This window comes from Pan paniscus, chromosome 5, assembly GCF_029289425.2.
Source record: "Pan paniscus chromosome 5, NHGRI_mPanPan1-v2.0_pri, whole genome shotgun sequence".
NCBI classification, from domain to species: Eukaryota; Metazoa; Chordata; class Mammalia; order Primates; family Hominidae; genus Pan; species Pan paniscus.
In genome coordinates, this window is record NC_073254.2 from 110,411,573 (window position 1) to 110,431,118 (window position 19,546).

General features: G+C 41.0%; 1 long non-coding RNA gene across 1 annotated transcript; it reads left to right on the forward strand.

Moving 5' to 3' along the window:
* The first annotated feature begins 4,227 nt into the window (after positions 1-4,227).
* Positions 4,228-18,974, forward strand: LOC117980645 (uncharacterized). Its single transcript, XR_004672065.2, has 3 exons — positions 4,228-4,296; positions 18,108-18,278; positions 18,863-18,974. It is a non-coding gene; the product is annotated as an uncharacterized LOC117980645 (long non-coding RNA).
* Positions 18,975-19,546: the final 572 nt, after the last annotated feature.

Below are 19,546 nucleotides of genomic sequence, written 5' to 3' on the forward strand. Positions count from 1 at the left end.
AGCTGGGATTACAGGTGCCTGCCACCATGCCCAGCTAATTTTTTGTGTTTTTGGTAGAGATGGGGTTTCACCATGTTGGCCAGGCTGGTCTTGAAGTCCTGACCTCAGGTGATCCGCCTACCTCGGCCTCCCAAAGTGCTGGGATTAGAGGCATGAGCCATTGAGCCCGGCCCGTGAATTTTCTATTCACATTCTTTGCTCGGTTTCTTTGGGTTATTGGACTTTTCTCAATTTCTAAGACTCTTAAGCATGAAGGACCTCAGCCCTTTGTGATATAGGTTGCAAACATTTTCTGAGTTTGTTGTTTGTATTCTGTGCTTATGTTGCTTTTTTATGATTTGTATCAACCTTTTCTGTCATGGTTATTGAACCTTGAGCTATGATCAGAAAGGCCTTTGAGCGGCACTGCAGACGGGTGCTCCAGGGAGATCAGCACACCCCAACTCCTTGCTTGTGCACTGGGGAAACATTTGTGGAAGAGAAGCTAACCCCATTGAGGCAGCACTGGTGGAAAACCAGATGTGCATAGCTGAACCCAAATGAGAAAGGAAACTAAAAACAGATTTTTGACCCAATGTAAGCATTGAAAGTGAGGTAAAACAAATAATATTAAAAAATCACATATAATGAAGGTAATTATATTGATTCTGGACTTGAGACATATAAACTCTTTGAGCAAAAAAGTTATGATTTGTTGTAATTCCTCCATCTGAACAGGAATGCATAGATTTAATATAGGTTTTGATAAATACAACTTGACTAATTTAAAATTGATTTAAAAATCTTGCTGTTTCATCTTCATAAATTGAAAAGTAGGTTTGCTTATACTGGTAGCCCTTTATGGTACTTGAATAGTGGTCTGACTACTTTTAGAAATGAATAATGGATTAAAAGTACACTTTGCAGCTTACATTAGTTACTTTTGTAATGCAAAATAGAAACATGATAATGTACTATTCAGCATGCTTTAATATGATTTATACATACACTACACAGCATAAGTAATTCATTATGCCCTTCACAGTACATTTCCTGGGTACAGAAGCTCATGTTTACCAGTATTTCATCTCATAATCAGGATGTCTAATGGAGAGGGCCTGGGAGCATGACTGATGGATGATTCCACACTCCACTTGCCCCTGACTCATTCAGTGACCTCAGGGAAGTATTATTCTGGATCTGGGATTGGGTAAAAGTAAAAGTGAGTGTATAACACTTTATAGACCCAACCTAGAAGAAGGGGCTGTAGACTTTAGGATGTAAACAGCTTTGAAGTCTGGAGTTAAACAAACTTCACAGTTTATTATTATTATTCCAAGGAATTATCCTACTTTGGAAATAACACTCTGTGATGGTCATTCATAAAAGGCAATAGTTCATTTCAGTGCATTTGGGAAGAAATCCTCTACTGCTTAATCAACAGCACCTTGTCACATACTGTATTTTTCTATTTGTAAACTGTGGATTTACTGAAAAGCAGAGGTGATAGCCTTCGAAGTCAGCAACCGTTAAAGCCAATTTCATTCAATTTTTAGAATAAGCATGCATAGACTTCACTGAAGCTTTGAGTTGGAAGTAAGAAAGTAATTATAAGATGTAGACCTACCCCTAAGATTTGTGGAGCCCAGGGCAAGAGTACAAATGTAGGCCCACATACCAATATGTTTAAATATTTAAATGGTATAGATCAAGCTAACAGACTGTTAAATAAAATATGTTCTATCCTCTTACCTTGACAAATATATCTTCATAATGACCTGGAAGGCCAGATTTGAATTTTAGGTTTCTCTGAAGGTCCTGGAAAATTTTTAAATCACATTTCTCTCTTCTGTTTGTCTGGTGTCAGTATGATAGTGACCAGTATTGGTCTCTAGACCAGAATTTGAACACACACACCCTTGAGGTATGTTTCAAACTTTGTACTTATTTATTATATGAAAATCACATTTCTTTTTTTATAATGTTGACTGTCTCTATGAAAATGAAATCATTAGAATAACTGAAACTTCTAAAATAGTGAGACTTGTACCTGTGATAAATGCTTTGACAGTTTGATTCCCTTGACAATCTTATTTGACCTGGTCTATTTAAATTCTGCTGGAAACATAATTTTCACATCAAACTTCTATTATAAATTGTAGGATATGTAAAATGTGCAAGTTTTGTGCACAAACTTTTTTTTTTTGCCTAACACACAAATTGTTAATTTGAATTCAAAGTAATCTTATTGGTCAGATAGATCTAATAATGGGGATGATATAATAGAAAAATTTGTATCTTAGAGAATGCACCTTAAGCAGTTTATTTTATAGCTGATATTTTTATTTTTGCTTGGGTATACGATTCTTATTTGTCAAGACTCCACTTTCTTTGTTAAAATGTAAAATGCATATTGGGCAAATGCTCCAGGGCAATTTGCATAAAAAGTGATGACAAAGAGCAATTAGTACTTCATTATTATGCAGTGAAATGCTACTTTGCTCAAAAGTGACTGTAGTTGTTCCCCCCAACCCCCTAGTAAATCTGGTACAGCATTGTTCTAAAAATAGTACTTAACAAACCTCTGTTTGTAAATCAGTCTTTGACTTTCCACTAGCAGTCCAGGGGGGAAGAAATCCAAGCACTAAATAAAGTTATTACCCCAGATCTTTGTAATGAAAAACAAGCACCAGAATTCTGTTAGATAAGACAAGTCAGAAGATTTTAGTGTCTCATCAAATTAGATCCATATCTTATTTTACCCCTTGGGATTAGCTTGGAAAGCAGACTCCATCACACACTGATAGCAACATCCCCCTCCTCCCAATACACATACTCTCTCAGACCCACACTCAGAGGGTCATGCCTCACACAGCTACACTGCAGAGAACAAACAGGCCCCAGGTATCTCTAGTTAGGAAGGCTTGGTTTTTGAGTACAGATTTCATTACCATGAAATTCCTTTAGGGCCAAAAAGAATTGAATCAAAGAAGCTATGTAGGGAGACAGACTTTGTGAATCTTTGTCCCATCACTTGTGTTATTAGGTGCTCCTCTCTCTTTAATTTGTCAGAAAATGCTCATTTTTGGATTCTCATTTTGTTTTTAAATATATTTTGTTGGCTGGGCACAGTGGTTCATGCCTATAATCCCAGAACTTTGGGAGGCCGAGGTGGGTGGATCACCTGAGATCAAGAGTTTGAGAAAAGCCTGACCAATATGGTGAAACCCCACCTCTACTAAAAATACAAAAATTAGCTGGGCATGTTGGCACATACCTGTAGTCCCACCTACTCAGGAGGCTGACACAGAAGAATTGCTTGAACCTGGGATGTGGAGGTTGCAGTGAGCCGAGATCGCGTACTGCACTCCAGGCTGGGTGACAGAGCCAGACTCCATCTATTATATATATATGTTTATATGTACATATATACACACACATATATACGCATATAAACATATATACGTTTTGTTTATATGTGTATATATACACACATATATATGTTTTGTTTATATGTGTATATATACATATATTAAACATATGTTTTCTATATGTATATGTATATATGTATATATACACATATGTTTACATGTATATATATAAACATATATAAACATATATATGTTTTGTTTCTATGTGTGTGTGTATATATATACATATATACATATTATCCAAAATTTTGCAAGTCAAAATGTGCCAGCACTGTGTGTGAGTGTGTATGTGAGAGAGAGAGAGAGACATAACCAAGTAATTGGATACTGGCAGGATGAAAAGGAAAACATGAGAAACTACCAAACCTTTGGAAATAACCCCATGAGGCTGGAGACAGACATGGATTTTACTATTTTTCTCCGGAAGTTGCAGAGCGGGCTTGGTGGGGAGGAGGAGGATGGGGTGAAGGTGGGCGCTAGGTAAACACTGCCTTATTCTTGGTGCCCCTCCACCCAACCCTCTGTGGGCCAAGCCACATCAGTGCAATTCCTGCAGCCACATCTTTAGCTGGCATGGCTCCAAGATGGCTGACCTAAACCAGTTTTGCTGACATCCTGAGGGGTCTCTCATTTACAGGGGGCTGGGTCAGTTCAAGGGGTTTGTAGCATCTGCAGTTAAGTCACATCTCTGAAAAATAAGGAGCAGGGATAGACCCTTAGGCACATTGCTTTATAAGCACAAGTAGCTTGCACAGCTGAAAGTTCTTCAACTGGCCCAGGTTTTATTTACTTTCTCTTCTGTTCTTGTCCTCCTCAGGCCACCAGTGAAAAGAATGTAAGGTCACATAGCCTGTACCATTTCAGGGAGGCATTGTCTAACCTGGAGGTAATGTATGATCATTTTATACACCACCACAGATTCATTATTCATACAATTTTCCATTAATTTTTAATGCATCCAAGTTCCTACTTATTTAACATACAATGCAGTCGGCCAGATGTCTTCATAAAGCTATGAAAAGTGGTTCTGAAATACTCTTCCATAGCATCCCAATCTACTAACCAGCTGATGAGACAGTATTGCTCTTTAACAATGGGTCGGACTCCTGCTTTGGGCCCCCACACCTCAGGGACCCCCGTGATTTAAATGGCTTTGCTTGAAGCCTGGCCTACAGTCTTATTGGGGTGGAGTGTCCAAGCCAGATCCCATTTCTCTCCTTCAGAGCACTATCCTACTCTCTAGCCATCTGGTAAGGTTGACCAGATGTCCAGAGAAGCTCTGAACCGCATACTTGTAAGATGATCTTAGGGCCAAGGTGGAGCCTCGTTCAAGAAAGCAGTCTGATGAAAATATGTTCCCACTGACACTGACCAACAGGTTATTTCTTTTGTTAGACTGCATGCCATTGGACCTCTAGAATGGTTTCCACAGGTTGATTTTGGGTAACTTATTTATGAGGGATGAAGGAGACAAGAATTTTTACATGCACTGATTGGGCAATAAACAAATACCCATTATTCTAAATTTTTACCAGTAAATCACTATACCTCACACAAACTCATTTTCTAATCAAATCATGCATATAGACATGGCCTTGTAAAATATATTTGCCTAGGGATTGTACTTTCTGGGGCTAGCCTTGCCCTGGGGAACCACTATAGGTTCTGGAACTGGGGCTGATGTAGACTAACTAATTAGAGGGGGGACATTGGAAATGACAAAGAGCAAATAGAGAAATCTATGGCACTAACGGGGCTAAGGAGGAGTTAGTGTGGTAAAGTGAAATTACTCTAAGTTGAAAATCTTGAGCTCTGGGGTCCTGGAACTACCACTACCCAGCTCTATGTTCTTAATCAAGTGTTTTTTTTTTTTTTCTTTTTTTTTGAGAAAGGGCTCTCGTGCTTTTGCTGGGCTGCAGTGCAGTGGCACCAACACAGCTCACTGAAGCCTCGACCTCCTGGGCTCAAGCAATCCTTCCACCTTAGCCTCCTGAGTAGCCGAGATCACAGGTGCATGCCACCACACCCAACTAATTAAAAAAAAAAATTTTTTTTTTGAGATAGGGGTCTCATCATGTTGCCTAGGCTGATCTCGAACTCCTGGGCTCAAGGAATCCTCCCACCTCGGCCTCTCAAAGTACTGGGATTACAGGCATGAGCCACCATGCCCAGCCTTGATCAAGTCTCTTAATCTCTCCCTGTCTCAGTTTATTCATCTGTAAAATGAGGGAGTTCAATATAGTTGTCTTAGTGGTTCTCAAACCTGACTTTGCAGCAGAAGACATAGAGAAGTTATTCAAAAAAGATATTACTTCCTATATTATTCCATTCTCACACTGCTATAAAGAACTACCTAAGACTGAGTAAATTATAAAGGAAGGAGGTTTAATTGACTCACAGTTCTTCAGAGCTGGGGAGGCCTCAGGAAACTTAAAATCATGGTGGAAAGGGAAGCAAACACATCTTTCTTCACATGGCAGCAGGAAGGAGAAGAATGAGAGTTGAAAGAAGGCGGAAGCCCCTTATAAAACCATCAGATCTTGTGAGAACTCACTCACTATCATGAGGATAGCATGAGGGAAATTGCCTCCATGATTCAATTACCTCCTGCTGGGTTCCTCCCACTACACATGGAGATTAAGAGAATTACAATTCAAGATGAGATTTGGGTGGAGACACAGCCAGACCATACAATTCTACCCCTGGCCCCTCCCGAATCTCATGTCCTCACATTTCAAAACACAATCATGCCTTTCCAACAGTCCCTCAAAGTCTTAGCTCATTCCAGCATTAAACCAAAAGTCCAAGTCCAAAGTCTCATCTGAGACAAGGCAAGTCTCTTCTGCCTATGAACCTGTAAAATCAAAAGCAAGTTAGTGACTTTCTAGATACAATGGGGGTATAGGTATTGGGTAAATATACCCATTTCAAATGGAAGAAATTGGCCCAGACAAAGGAGATACAGGCCCCATGCAAGTCCAAAATCCAATAGAGCAGTCATTAAAACTCAAAGTTCCAAAATGATCTCCTTTGACTCCATATCTCACATCCAGGGCATGCTGATGCAAGAGATAGACTTCCATGGCCTTGGACAGCTTCATCATTGTGGCTTTGCAGGGTACAGCACTCCCCTGGCTGCTTTTATGGCTAGTGTTAAGTGTCTGTGGCTTTTCCATGAGCATGGCACAAACTGTCAGTGGATCTACCATTCTGGGGTCTGGAGGATGGTGGCCCTCTTCTCACAACTCCACTAGGCAGTGCCCCAGTGGAGACTCTGTGGGAGCTCCATCCCCACATTTCCCTTCCACACTCCCCTAGCAGAGGTTTTCCATGAGGGTTCCACCCCTGTAGCACACCTCTGCCTGGACATCCAGGCATTTCCATACATCCTCTGAAATCTAGGTGAAGGTTCCCACACCTCAATTCTTGATTCTGGTGTGCCCTCAGGCTTGACACTATGTGGAAGCTGCCAAGGCTTGGGGCTTACACCCTCTCAAGCCACAGCCCAAGCTGTGCCTTGGCCCCTTTTAGCCACAGCTGGAGCTGCTGGGACACAGGGGACCAAGTCCCCAAGCTGCACACAGCAGGGGGATCCTGGGCCCAGCTCATGAAATCATTTTTTCTTCCTAGGCCTCTGGGCCTGTGTTAGGAAGGGCTGCTGTGAAGGTCTCTGACATGCCCTGAAGACATTTTCCCCATTGTCTTGGTGATTAACATTTGGCTCCTCATTACTTATGCAAATTTCTGCAGGGGTTGAATTTCTCCCCAGAAAATGGGTTTTTCTTTTCTATCACATCATCAGGTGGCACATTTTCCAAACTTTTATTCTCTGCTTCCTCTTGAATGCTTTGTCACTTAGAAATCTTCTGCCAGATATTCTAAGTCATCTCTCTCAAGTTCAAAGTTCCACAGATCTCTAGGATAGGGCCAAAATGCTGCCAGGCTCTTTACTAATCCTTTGCTCCAATTCCCAAGAAGTTCCTCATCTTCATCTGAGATCATCTCAGCCTGGACTTCATTGTCCATATCACTGTTAACATTTTGGTTGAAGTCATTCAAGAAGTCTCTCGGAAGTTCCAAACTTTCCCACATCTTTCTGTCTTCTGAGCACTCCAAGTCTCTAGGATGTTCCAAACTTTCCCACATTTTTCTATCTTCTTCTGAGCCCTCCAAACTGTTCCAACGTCTGCCTGTTACCCACTTCCAAAGTTGCTTCCACATTTTTGGGTATCCTTATACCAGCACCCCACTCTCTGTGGTACCAATTTACTGTATTAGTCCATTCTCACACTGCTATAAAGAACTGCCTAAGATTGGGTAAATTATAAAGGAAAGAGGTTTAATTGACTCACAGTTCTTCAGGGCTGGGGAGGACTCAGGAAGCTTACAATCATGGCAGAAGGGGAAGCAAACACATCCTTTTTACATGGCAGCAGGAAGAAGAATGTGAGCCAAGCAAAGAGGGCTCAGATGTCATAAGCGCTTACTATCAAGAGAATAGTAGCATGGGGGAAACTGCCCTCATGATTCAATTACCTTCCACTGGTCTCTCCCACTACACATGGGGATTATGGGAACTACCATTCAAGATGAGATTTGGGTGGGGACACAGACAAACCATTGTCACTTCCTAAGCAGCCCTTTCTCCAAGTTTCAAATTCAGTAAGTCTGGAGGTGGGACTTGGGGTTCCGTATTTTTTAGAAGCAGCCAGCAGATTTTGGCATGTAGCAAGGACTGGTCCTCACTTCTCTTAAGAGTCTCCTGGCTCTAAAAGTTTGGTACTCTAATAGAGAGCGGAGGTGATGAAGGTGTCTATTTGATGCTGGTATAGTCTGTAGAGGAAAGAAGTAATGAAAGATTTTAACATAATGCCAGTTTTGGTAAAAATGATGGCTTGTGTATAACTGTGAGCCAGATATCACTCTGAGTGCTTTACATGCATGGCCTTGTTCAGTCCTCACTCAACTATTTGTTATTCACATTCTCCAGATGCAAAAACTGAATCAGAGAAAGACTAAATACCTAGCTGGGATTCAGTGCTAATATTTTTGGTAAATTGGGTAGAGGAACCGGAAAAGTGGGAAGAATCACAGGTATTTCCATGTTTTTGAGGCTGGAAGACAGAAAACCACAAGACCAATTTGGATGGTCTTGTGGTTTGTTTCTTTGCTTTGTTTTGTTTTTGTCATTGTTTATGATGCTGAGGGCCTTGGGGATGATGAGTGTCTAATTAGCTATGATAGTGAGTCCCCTAAGTAGAAATGTCCTGGAAAGACTTGAAAATACTCTCCTGAAGATCAGATGAGAGGTTTGGCTGGGAATTTTGGATATGGGAACCATCAGGGAGATAAAAGATGCAGTTATGAGAGTGCCAGAGCCTCCTAACCTCTAGGATAGAGTGTGCAGAATTTCTTAAGAGAATCAGCTTGGGAGGGCGAGCTCCATGGGCAAAACTCCAGCATCAACTCAGCAACTAAAATTACCAGCCACTTTTGAAGAGCTGTTCTATTATATAGTTTGGTCAGCAGCTCAGCTCCATATTTTCATCTACCAGAATGTTCAAATCAATACTCCCAGTCCTCATGATTTACTGAACCTGAATTTCTCTAACTGCTCCATTAACTCTTTGGAAAGATTTCTCCCTCTGTTAGCACTGGATCATGATTTTCCATAAAATTTGCCCTTGAGCAAGTAATTCTCTCATCATTCTCACTAAGGAAATTGTCTTACTTTTTTCCCCCCAACCTCTCCATCATTCCTCACTTCCTTATGAGCTCTATTTCATGAACCTGCATTTTACCTGCTAATTAGTGTTTTTGAATAAATACTTGCTACTGAGTTTGGAATCTATGAGGTTTTTGCTCAGGCCAGTTTGTGAGTTGCTAATTCTTTATGTCAGTTAATGTTTTTCCCAGCTTGGTTATTAAATTTAAGATCTTATTATTCCTCTGTTCGTGCAGTAGAGGCATGTTGGCACTGAAGTCCAGTGCTGTGGCCCTAGTGCCTGCATGCGCAGTCCTATGCTTATGTTCAGGATGATGATCCCGTACATGCTGGGTATAGAGGGGCCCGGTGGCCAGACAGCCAATTCTGAAAGGTGAATTCACTCACAATGCATCTTTTGTTTTAGGGAACGTTTTGTTCCTCTGATCTTCAGCTTCAGCATCATGAAAAAGCATTTGTCAAGTCCCTAATTGCCCAGAGTGCTGCACTAAGCACTCCATAAAGAGAGTTTCACAGCCACAGCACAGCTGAGCATGACAGAGACAGGCCTGGGTGTGGGAGAAAACTGCTATTGCCATTACCCTCATCCACACAGTCCTGCAATTTAACAGAAAAATGATGTCTTCCAGGTATTCCCAGTGATGCTGAGATACTTGAGTTGGGGTGGGGCACATGAAAGCAGCAGGACACGCAGCAGTGGTGCTGGTCTAGACAGACACCCCCACCCCATCTCAGAGAAGAGGAAAGGGAGGTGTGGTGGTTCATTTTACGTGTCAACTTGACTGAGCCACAGGATGTCCAGAGAGCCAGTAAAACATTATTTTTGGGAGGGTCTGTAAGGGCATATGAAGAAGAGATTAGCATTTGAATTTGTAAACTGAGTAAAGCAGATGACCTCGCCAGTGTTGGTGGGCATCATCCAATTTTGTGAGCCTCTGAATAGAACAAAAGGCAGAGGAGTGGTGGCAAATTTTTCTCTTTTTGAGCTGTGACATCCATCTCCTCCTGCCCTCAGTTTTCAGTGCTCCTAGTTCTCAGGCCTTCAGATTCAGACCAGGACTGTGGCACTTCTCTGCCTCCATAATTATGTGAACCAATTCCCATAATAAAATCTCCATCTACACACACACACACACACGCAGGTACACACACACTATTGGTTCTGTTTCTCTGGAGAACCCTGACTAATACAAATTTTAGTACCAAGAATGTTTCTAAAGGGACAGACTTTTAAGGATGAGTTTTCTAAATTGGTTCTGTGGTTTCTGGAGTTGGCTATCTAATCTGATTACATTTAAAGATACAAATACTTTAATGTATCTATTTCCAGTAATATAGTGAGCACTGGCCAGGCGTGGTGGCTCACACCTGTAATCCCAGCACTTTGGGAGGCTGAAGCAGGTGGATCACCAGAGGTTAGGAGTTTGAGACCAGCCTGGCTAACATAGTGAACCCTGTCTTTACTAAAAATACAAAAATTAGCTGAGTGTGGTGGCGGGTGCCTGTAGTCCCAGCTACTCGGGAGGCTGAGGCATAAGAATTGTTTGAACCTGGGAGGTAGAGGTTGCAGTGAGCTGAGATGGCACCACTGCACTCCAGCCTGGGTGACAGAACAAGACTCCTTCTAAAAAAAAAAAAAAAAAAGTGAACACTGATAATCCATGGCATGTGAACTGTTTAGAGAGGTAAATAAAATATCTGCATCGGATACTCCTAATCAACCACTCCTAATCAATCTTAAGAAGCCAGGAACTGAGTGACTCTGTATATGATATTTTTGAACATTTTTTTGAAAATTAGAGAATATAATGATGTTGGGTGGTTGCTCCCAGTGTCACTGGACAAAGTGGTGAAAGAAAAAAAATGAGCTTAGGGATTTGAATTTTCAGCTGAAGCACTGCATAAATGACCTAAGAGCTTCCAGGTGTGCCCTGAAGGAGACTTACCTCCTATAGCTGTAGGGCTGAAATGGCTGAAAATCAAATGCAGAAACTCATCCTGTGATTGGCTGAGCTACAATGCAAGCAGAACTCCCAGGCTCATAGGATGTCTACTGTTAAAGTGAAGACATTGATTAGGGAAAAAAATAGGATCCTGTGGGTTGATTGGGGATGTGTGGGAAGACTCAGATGAAACTAAGGACATTGAACCCCTAAATTCTGATGAGTCTTTCCTAGTGGAAGAAGTCACCCCACCCCAAGTAAAATTGGTTCCTACCTTTAGCCAAAACTACTGACCGTGGACATACAGAATGCCTTATCCATCATCATGGTATTCTACACAGCAATGCTTCCTGTCAAGGAACTCTCTTTATGGTAAAAGAAGTGTGGCAATAGGCTCATGCTTATGGAATTTGCTGGCCTTACAACAGTCCCTACCATTCTGAAACAGCTGGCTTGACAGAATGGTGAAATGGCATTTTGAAAATTCAATTACAGCACCAGATAGGTGGCAGTACCTTGCAGGGTGGGAGCAAGATTCTCCAGAAGGCTAATATGCTCTGAATCAGTGTCAATATGTGATGCTATTTCTCCAATAGTCAGGATTCATAGTTTCAGGAATCAAGGGGGTAGAAATGGGAATGACACCACTCATTATTACCCCCAGAAACCCAATAGCAAAAGTCTTGCTTCCTATTCCTGAGATGTTATGTTCCGCTAGCCTAGTGGTCTTAGTTCCAGAGGGAGGAATGCTTCTGGCAGGAGATTCAACAATAATTCTATTGAACTGGAAATTAAGACTCTACCTGGCCACTTTGGGGCTCCTCCATGCCTCTGAGTCAACAGGCAAAAAAAAAAAAAAAAAAGAGTTACAGTGTTGTTGGGGTGATCGATCCTGACTACCAAGGGGAGAAATTTTCCTACTGCTCCACCACAGAAGTATGAAAGAGTATGTCTGGAATACAGGAGATCTCTTAGGGTGTCTCTTGTTATTACCATGGCCTGTGATTACATTCAGTGGAAAATGACAACAACTGAATCCAGGCAAGAACATTAATAGTCCAGATCTTTCAGAAATGAAGGTTTGGGTCATCCCACCAGTTAAAGAACCATGACCACCTATGGTTCTTGCTTATGGCAAAGGGAATACAGAATGCATACTAGAAGAAAGTAGTTATAAATACCAGCTGCAACCACATGACCAGTTATAGAAATGAGGAATATAATTGTCATGGATATTCCCTCCTTATTTTGTTATGAATACATTTGTGTGTATATATACATATAATAAGCAAATATCTTTGTTTTCTTTCCTCTTATTTCCTTATCATGTAACATAAGATGACTTTATACCAATGAATATTTAAGTATTGTTAATTTTACATCATGGTATTTAAGTTACAGGATATCAAGAGAGGAGTAAACATCACTCAAGGATTTTACCTCCTCTTCTGGGGAAGGGATTAGTGCATTTTTGGTTGCATGCAGGACAGTTGTATCATGTTAGGTGGAGTTATTACCTTGTTATTGTCTTTATTTGGAGATTAAGTACAGTTTAAGGAGAAGCATATAGGTGTCAAGTTGACAGGGGTGGAGTTGTGATAATAAATTTTATGTGTCAACTTGACTGTGCTAAGGGATGCCCAAATAGCTAGCACAACATCATTTCTGCATGTGTCTATCAGTGTGTTTGCAGAAGAGATTAGCATTTGAATTTGTGCACTGGTAAAGCAGATGACCCTTCCCAGTGCAGATGGACATCATCTAATCTGCTGAGGACCTGAACAGAACAAGAAGGCAAAGGACTGGAAATTTGCCCTTTCTTTTTGAGCTGGGACACCAATCCCTTCCTGCCCTTAGATATCAACTCACTTGGTTCTCAGGCCTCCACAATTGGGTTGAATTATACTGTTGGCTTTCCTGGTTCTCCAGATTGCAGATGGTAGATTATGGAAATTAATAATAGGGCTCCATAATTGCGTGAGCAAATCCCCATAGTAAATCAATCTCTCTCTTTCTCTCTCTTTAATATATATCTGATATAGTTTGGATATTTATCCTCTTCAAATATTATGTTGAAATGTGATCCCAATGTTGGAGATGGGGCCTGATGGGAGGTATATGGGTCATGGGGGAGCATTTCTCATGAATGGCTTGGTGCCCTCTGCACGGTAACAAGCGAGTTCTTGCTCTGTTAGTTCAAGTGAAAGCTGGGTATTTAAAGCTTGTCCAGCCACGCACCTCCTCCTCTCTCTTGCTGTCTCTCTTACCATGTGACATGTCAGCTCCTCTTCCCTTCCACCATAACTAAAAGCTTCCTGAGGCCTCACCAGAAGCTGAGCAGATGCCAGTGCCATGCTTTTATGCCTGCAGAACCGTGAGCCAAAATAAACCTCGTTTCTTTATCCAGCCTCAAGTATTCCTTTATTCCTTTACACAAAACAGATGAACACAATATCCTATTGGTTCTGTTTCTCTGAAGAAGCCTGATTAATACAGGAAACAAGCTATTTGAGTCTCAGGAAGCCTGAGGGACATGTTCCTGAGAGGAAACAACACCAACAGCAAGTGGGACACCTCTTCAACAGTTTGCCAGAGAGGAAACAAATGTAGAAGTTCCTAGAAGTCACAGCATTCAGATCAATGTCAGCATCGAGTTCTTGCCTATAATTCAGGTTGGGATGATATAAACACATAAATAAGGGCATAACACATGATCATAGGAAAAGCATAGACAAGAAGTAGACACACATGAGGGGCAAGGGAGGTTTTGCATGTGTGTGCATGTGTGATGTGTGTGTGTAAAGGAAGGTACACAGTTGATAGGGTATTGAGATTAAATAGGTCAATTCTACAAAAGGCTTAGAACAGTGCCTGGAACATAGTGAACATGATATAAGAGCTTGTTAAACAAACAAACAAACAAACAAACAAACAAATGAATAAATAAATGTAGAATCGAGTTCAAGTTAGGAAAGTTCATGTTGGAAACACCAACATGAGTATATTTCTCCTTCTTCTCATACCAGATTGACTGGGGCAGCCCTGAAGAAACAGTTCAGGATTAGAGAAGGTTCAGGTGCTTAGAATATTCCTGAAAGTCTGTCCCAGAGCAGCCTGATACAGACACATGATTCATCTCCGGGTAGCTGCTCTGTGTTGTATGCCACAAAGAAACACAGGTAACTCTCTCAGGACAATTTTTTAAGGGTAGAGGGAGTGGAGAGATGCCCATTATGTTTGCTTTGCACCAAGCACTGGAAACTTAATTCAAAAGGTAGGGTCCATTGGGTCTAGGTATGTGCAGATAGTGATAATCTAAAATGGTTCTTTAACCTAGGATGTTTTTGAAGACCAAATAATTTGTTGAAAATGCTTAAACTTGCTCTCCATCCTAAGATTGCAAAAAGGCATAGATTTTGATGTCAGGCCACAGTCTCTCCTCTTGCAGGAGCTACTGGAAGCTTCAGTCATAGTCGGACCCACAGAAAGAGAGCTAGTCCTGTCTGATACTTGGGTGTGTTTGTGTTGTTCTTGTCCTCAGCTTGTCTTTCTGTGTAGACGTTTGCTTCTTGATGCCTCCTCATCACTGCCGGAGAGTTCTTGATCTTTGCGTGCTAATGGTGGGCACAGGAACAAGATGCTTTAGCTCTCTGAATTTCTAACCTGAGCCTTCTTAGTGTGTGGTTTCTCTGGTGTCTATTCTTTCCCATACTGTGGCCATGGGAGGAAAGTTTTAAAGCCCTTTAGGAGCTACTTGGAGACAGATTTCTGGGTTGGGCAGCCCTGAAATACTTATATTGATGGGAAACATTCTCCAAGCAACAGTTTAGGAAATTAAATTTACTACTCAGTGTCCAATGATAGAGATCTTATAGGATCTGAAGCTTTCCTCTGATGGTTGAGAGCCCCCCTGGGGTTCGCAGGGATTCCTGATGTAGAATTCCAGTGATCTGGGGAAAGTTTAAAAGGTCATGCCTCATCCAGGACCACAGAATCTGTGGTTCTTGTCCAGCCATGTGGCACATACTCCACAACATCTGTCAAGTTCATTGACTGGGCCAGGTGCAGTGGCTCACATCTGTAATCCCAGCACTTTGGGAAGCCGAGGTGGGTGGATCACATGAGGTCAGGAGTTTGAGACCAGCCTGGCCAACATGGTGAAACCCCATCTCTACTAAAAATACAAAAATTAGCTGAGTGTGGTGGTGCACGCCTGTAATCCCAGCTACTCAGGAGGCTGAGGGAGGAGAATCCCTTGAACCTGGGAGGTGGAGTTTGCAGTGAGCTAAGATTGTGCCATTGCACTCCATCCTGAATGAGAAAGTGAGACTCCTTCTCAAAACAAACGAACAACAACAACAAAAAATAAAAATAAAAAAAGTTCATTAACTGGTTTGTTTTTGCTCTCATGCAAACATGAGGTTTGGAAGGGCAGAGGGGTGTGTGTGTGTGTGAGAGAGAGCGAGAAAGAGAGAGAGAGAGAGAGAGAGAGAGAGATGTGTTACCATAGGAAGATTCTCCAATTTTCTTTCTTCTTTTTTTTTTTTTTTTTTTTGAGATGGAGTCTCGCTCTGTCGCCCAGGCTGGAGTGCAGTGGCGCTATCTCAGCTCACTGCAAGCTCTACCTCCCGGGTTCATGCCATTCTCCTGCTCAGCCTCCTGAGTAGCTGGGACTACAGGCGCCCGCCACCACGCCTGGCTAATTTTTTGTACTTTTAGTAGAGACAGGGTTTCACCATGTTAGCCAGGATGGTCTTGATCTCCTGACCTCGTGATCCGCCCGCCTCGGCCTCCCAAAGTGCTGTGATTACAGGCATAAGCCACCGCGCCCGGCCGATTCTCCAATTTTCTAATTCTTAATTCCTTCTTCTGTGCCCAGCTGGATACCAGAACCCTCTTTTCTGATATCACCAATCTATATATGTAACTTTTTCTGGCTTGAAATTTACATTCCTGAAGCTTTCCCTGATTAATATTTTTGAATTTAAAAATTTAGTCCACATCCTTTTTGGCATTTTAAAATTTCCTATGTATTGGATAGTATGATGTTTATCACACAACAAGCATTCAATGAGTACACATGACCCAAGTAATGATAGATATGCCCAATAAATACTATTGATAACACCAGTAAGCCATCAAATTAAACAAGCAATTTCGTGAGCAAAATTATGTTATCCAAGGAATTACAGGGAAAGGGAACTATTAGCTATATCAGTTCTTTTAAATTGCAGATATGTAGAAAGTAGTATCTTAATAAGGTACTTGCCTAGAAATAGATATTGGCAGGGATATCACAATGATTTTGTAGAAAAATACCATAGCTTCTGCTAAATCTTTTCATTGGAATCTGTTCTCATTGTCTACTATGCAATGTGTATCTCTTTTAAGCTTTCAATTACCTGAAAGAAAGCTTCACATCCAGGGTATGAAAGCGTTTGCTAACAAAGATTGCTTGAGAATAAATGTGAGATAAGAAAATGTGCTGGGAAGTCCACGATTCACCTTCACAAAGGGCTAGTTTTAGTGGACCTCCAGGAGGAGCTGTGATGGTAATTGCTCTGAGGACATAACCCGTGGCTTAATCATATCTGGAGCACTGGCACCTAGCCCAAGGCCATGCTCAGAGAGAGCACTCTGATGGTTTGGAGTAAATGAAGGCATATTTTCATTAGCTTGGATATCATCTTTTTGGTGGCTTGAGTGTGGCATAGAATATGATCTTGTTTATAACAGAAAAGAATGATAATGCCTCACGATAGATTTTGTGAAGTCATTTTAAAAAATGCCATAATTTAGCTGTGTAAGTGATAACAATTTTAAATTTGTGGGGTTTTTTTTTGGTAAAAATAGCATACCAATAATTGTACTAGTACATATATAGCACTTATGTGTCAGGTACTGCTTTTAACAAAATTAATTCTAAAAACTAGCATAGCAATAATAGTACTTGCTTTTAAAAAAATATATCAGACACTGCTTTTAAATTGACTGTTTCTAACAATAGCCCTATGACTAGATAGTCCCATTTTATAGTTGGGGAAGCTGAGACACAGAGTTGGTGATTTTTCCATAGCTAAGTGGCAGAGGTAGGATTTGAAGTTGGAAAATCTAGCTCAAGAATCCATGCTATTAGCGAGTAATTTCTATAGCCTCACATGCTGGTGAGACTCTATCTATACCATTGAGTGAAGACAGGAACTGGTTTCATACTCAGACATAAAATGAATGGTTACTGGTCTATCAATTAGGTACATCAACAGTATGACAATAACTTGGAATGGATCAGGGGCACCCAAAGGTCTTGTTAAAGTCATTTTTAAACATCTGAAGAGCATCAAAAAGAGAAAGGATGGGAGGGAGCAGGGATGGAGATACACTTTGAAGTAAGATTCATATGAACTTTCATAACTCTTCAGGTAAGGGTAATCTGCCAGACCATTAATGTAGGACAATGTACATTATTTTTTCTTGGCTGAAGAAAATCCTAGCAGACGGACAAAGAAGAATTGAGCATTCAGGAAAAGCTTAAATGGTGATCCTCTTGGGATATAATAAGCTGGACACATTGCGCATTATAGATAGGTGTGATAAAAACCACAGCATACACCTGTGAACTTTGAATTAACCAGGAAGCTAATACACGTTCTTGCACTGATAAATTTCTGAGCTAAGATAATTAGCAAGAAGGGACAAAGAGACAACTAGAAATGCCACTCTAAGATTTCATTGAGTGAAAAAAGATTCCTTCCTTAAATCTTACAAGAAAAATACAGTTTTGATTAAAATTAAGGTAAGATTTTTTGTAACATATTTCAGTAAGTTTTATACAAGTCTTACAAGCAATGAGTATTTATAAAACTTTAAAGAAAACCTAGAAGGATTTTAATCCTGCAAAGCTGTGTATAGATAAATTTTAGCATATCTTATCATTTAATGGGGGGACTGCAATTATTCTAGATGTTATTTTTGATCTTTTAATTCCTCACATTGTTTCTGATACTACCTCTTTAATTTTCTGTTCAATAGCCATGAGCCTTTTTGAAATAATAATATTGTCGACCCCCAGTTGTATGTGCCCAAGGAGATGGCAAACTTGAGAAACAAGAATAATCCTTTCAGCTGGTTTAAAGCTGAGCCCTCACCCTTGGAATTAAGAAACTGACAAAGGATGCAAGTTCTTGGTTTAAGGAGCCAATGGTATGATGTGTTTCTTGTTGGGCTTGGAGTATAGGTGCAGGGTATTGTGTGGGGGTTTCTTGCTCTGGTCACAGATTCTACTGAATCTCAAATACCAGTTAGTTTGGGGTATGCTCCTGTCCCTGACAGTGTGCCAGTGGAATGACAAGAATATTATTGTGAAGAGCACATTTTCTTCATGGAGTTTCTTATTTCATTGATACACAAAACCCCACAATGGTAGCTCTGACCTGGTGTGGTCGATGCTGAATGTGCCCCAGCTCCTCATAGCCCCTGCTTCAGGATGGAGGTGCTCGTTCCCTCAGCTGCTGGGAGTGATGGCTGACAGCTTGTAGTGGAGTAATCCCTCCTGGTAATTGCCCTTGGCTGAAGAGAGGCATTGGGCCCCTTTCTGGGGGTAGCCTGCACTCGATGACTGACATATGAGAACATAAAGACCCTGCCTCTTAATTTGGATTGGAACAACTCTGCAGGGTCATCTCAGCTTCAGAGCATCCCGTGGGGGTCAGTTGAGGCTTTTGTGATGCCTGAATGTAGTCCAGCTTCTCCTTCTGTCCAATCCTGTTTCCTCTACTCTCCCATAGGTGTGGTTCCCAGGGACCCCCCCAAATACACTTCCAATCTGTTTCTGGAGGACCTGACCTGTAACTCCTGACAATATGTTCTGAATGCTGAAGGATGGAGATACACTTTGGAGTAAGATTCATATGAACTTTCATAAATTCTTGGGGTAAGGGTAATATATTTTTTACTTACTTAAACTCTTTCCCCAGTCCCTTCCTTCCTCAAGCTCCCTAGTCTTAATTGATTCCTAAATTGTACACATAGGCTTTAAAAATTTGACATTCTTTTTTTCTGATGGAAGATATAATTCGTATTTAATGTAACAAATTCATACGTGAAGTATATACATATACATGCTTGAGTGCACATCAAATAGCCATCATTTACTTGAAGGTCTAATGTAGCCTCTGCATCCTCACACAGCTCTGAACATTGAATAGCTCTGCTCTGAGCTATTCAAAGGTCTGTGTGTGACCTTTACACCTGGAATAATACTTCTGAAGATAGATGGGCATTGACAATAAGAATAATAGTACTATATGGAATTAGTTTACAAAGCACTTTCAACCCATTATATTGATTTATTTCACCGCATCCTTGAGAAAGCCTGGCCATGTTAGCCCTATTTAATATATGGGGAGTAACTTGCTGAAGACAGTGGGTTATAGGAAATTTCTTCTGACAAGCTCCAATTTCTGTTACCA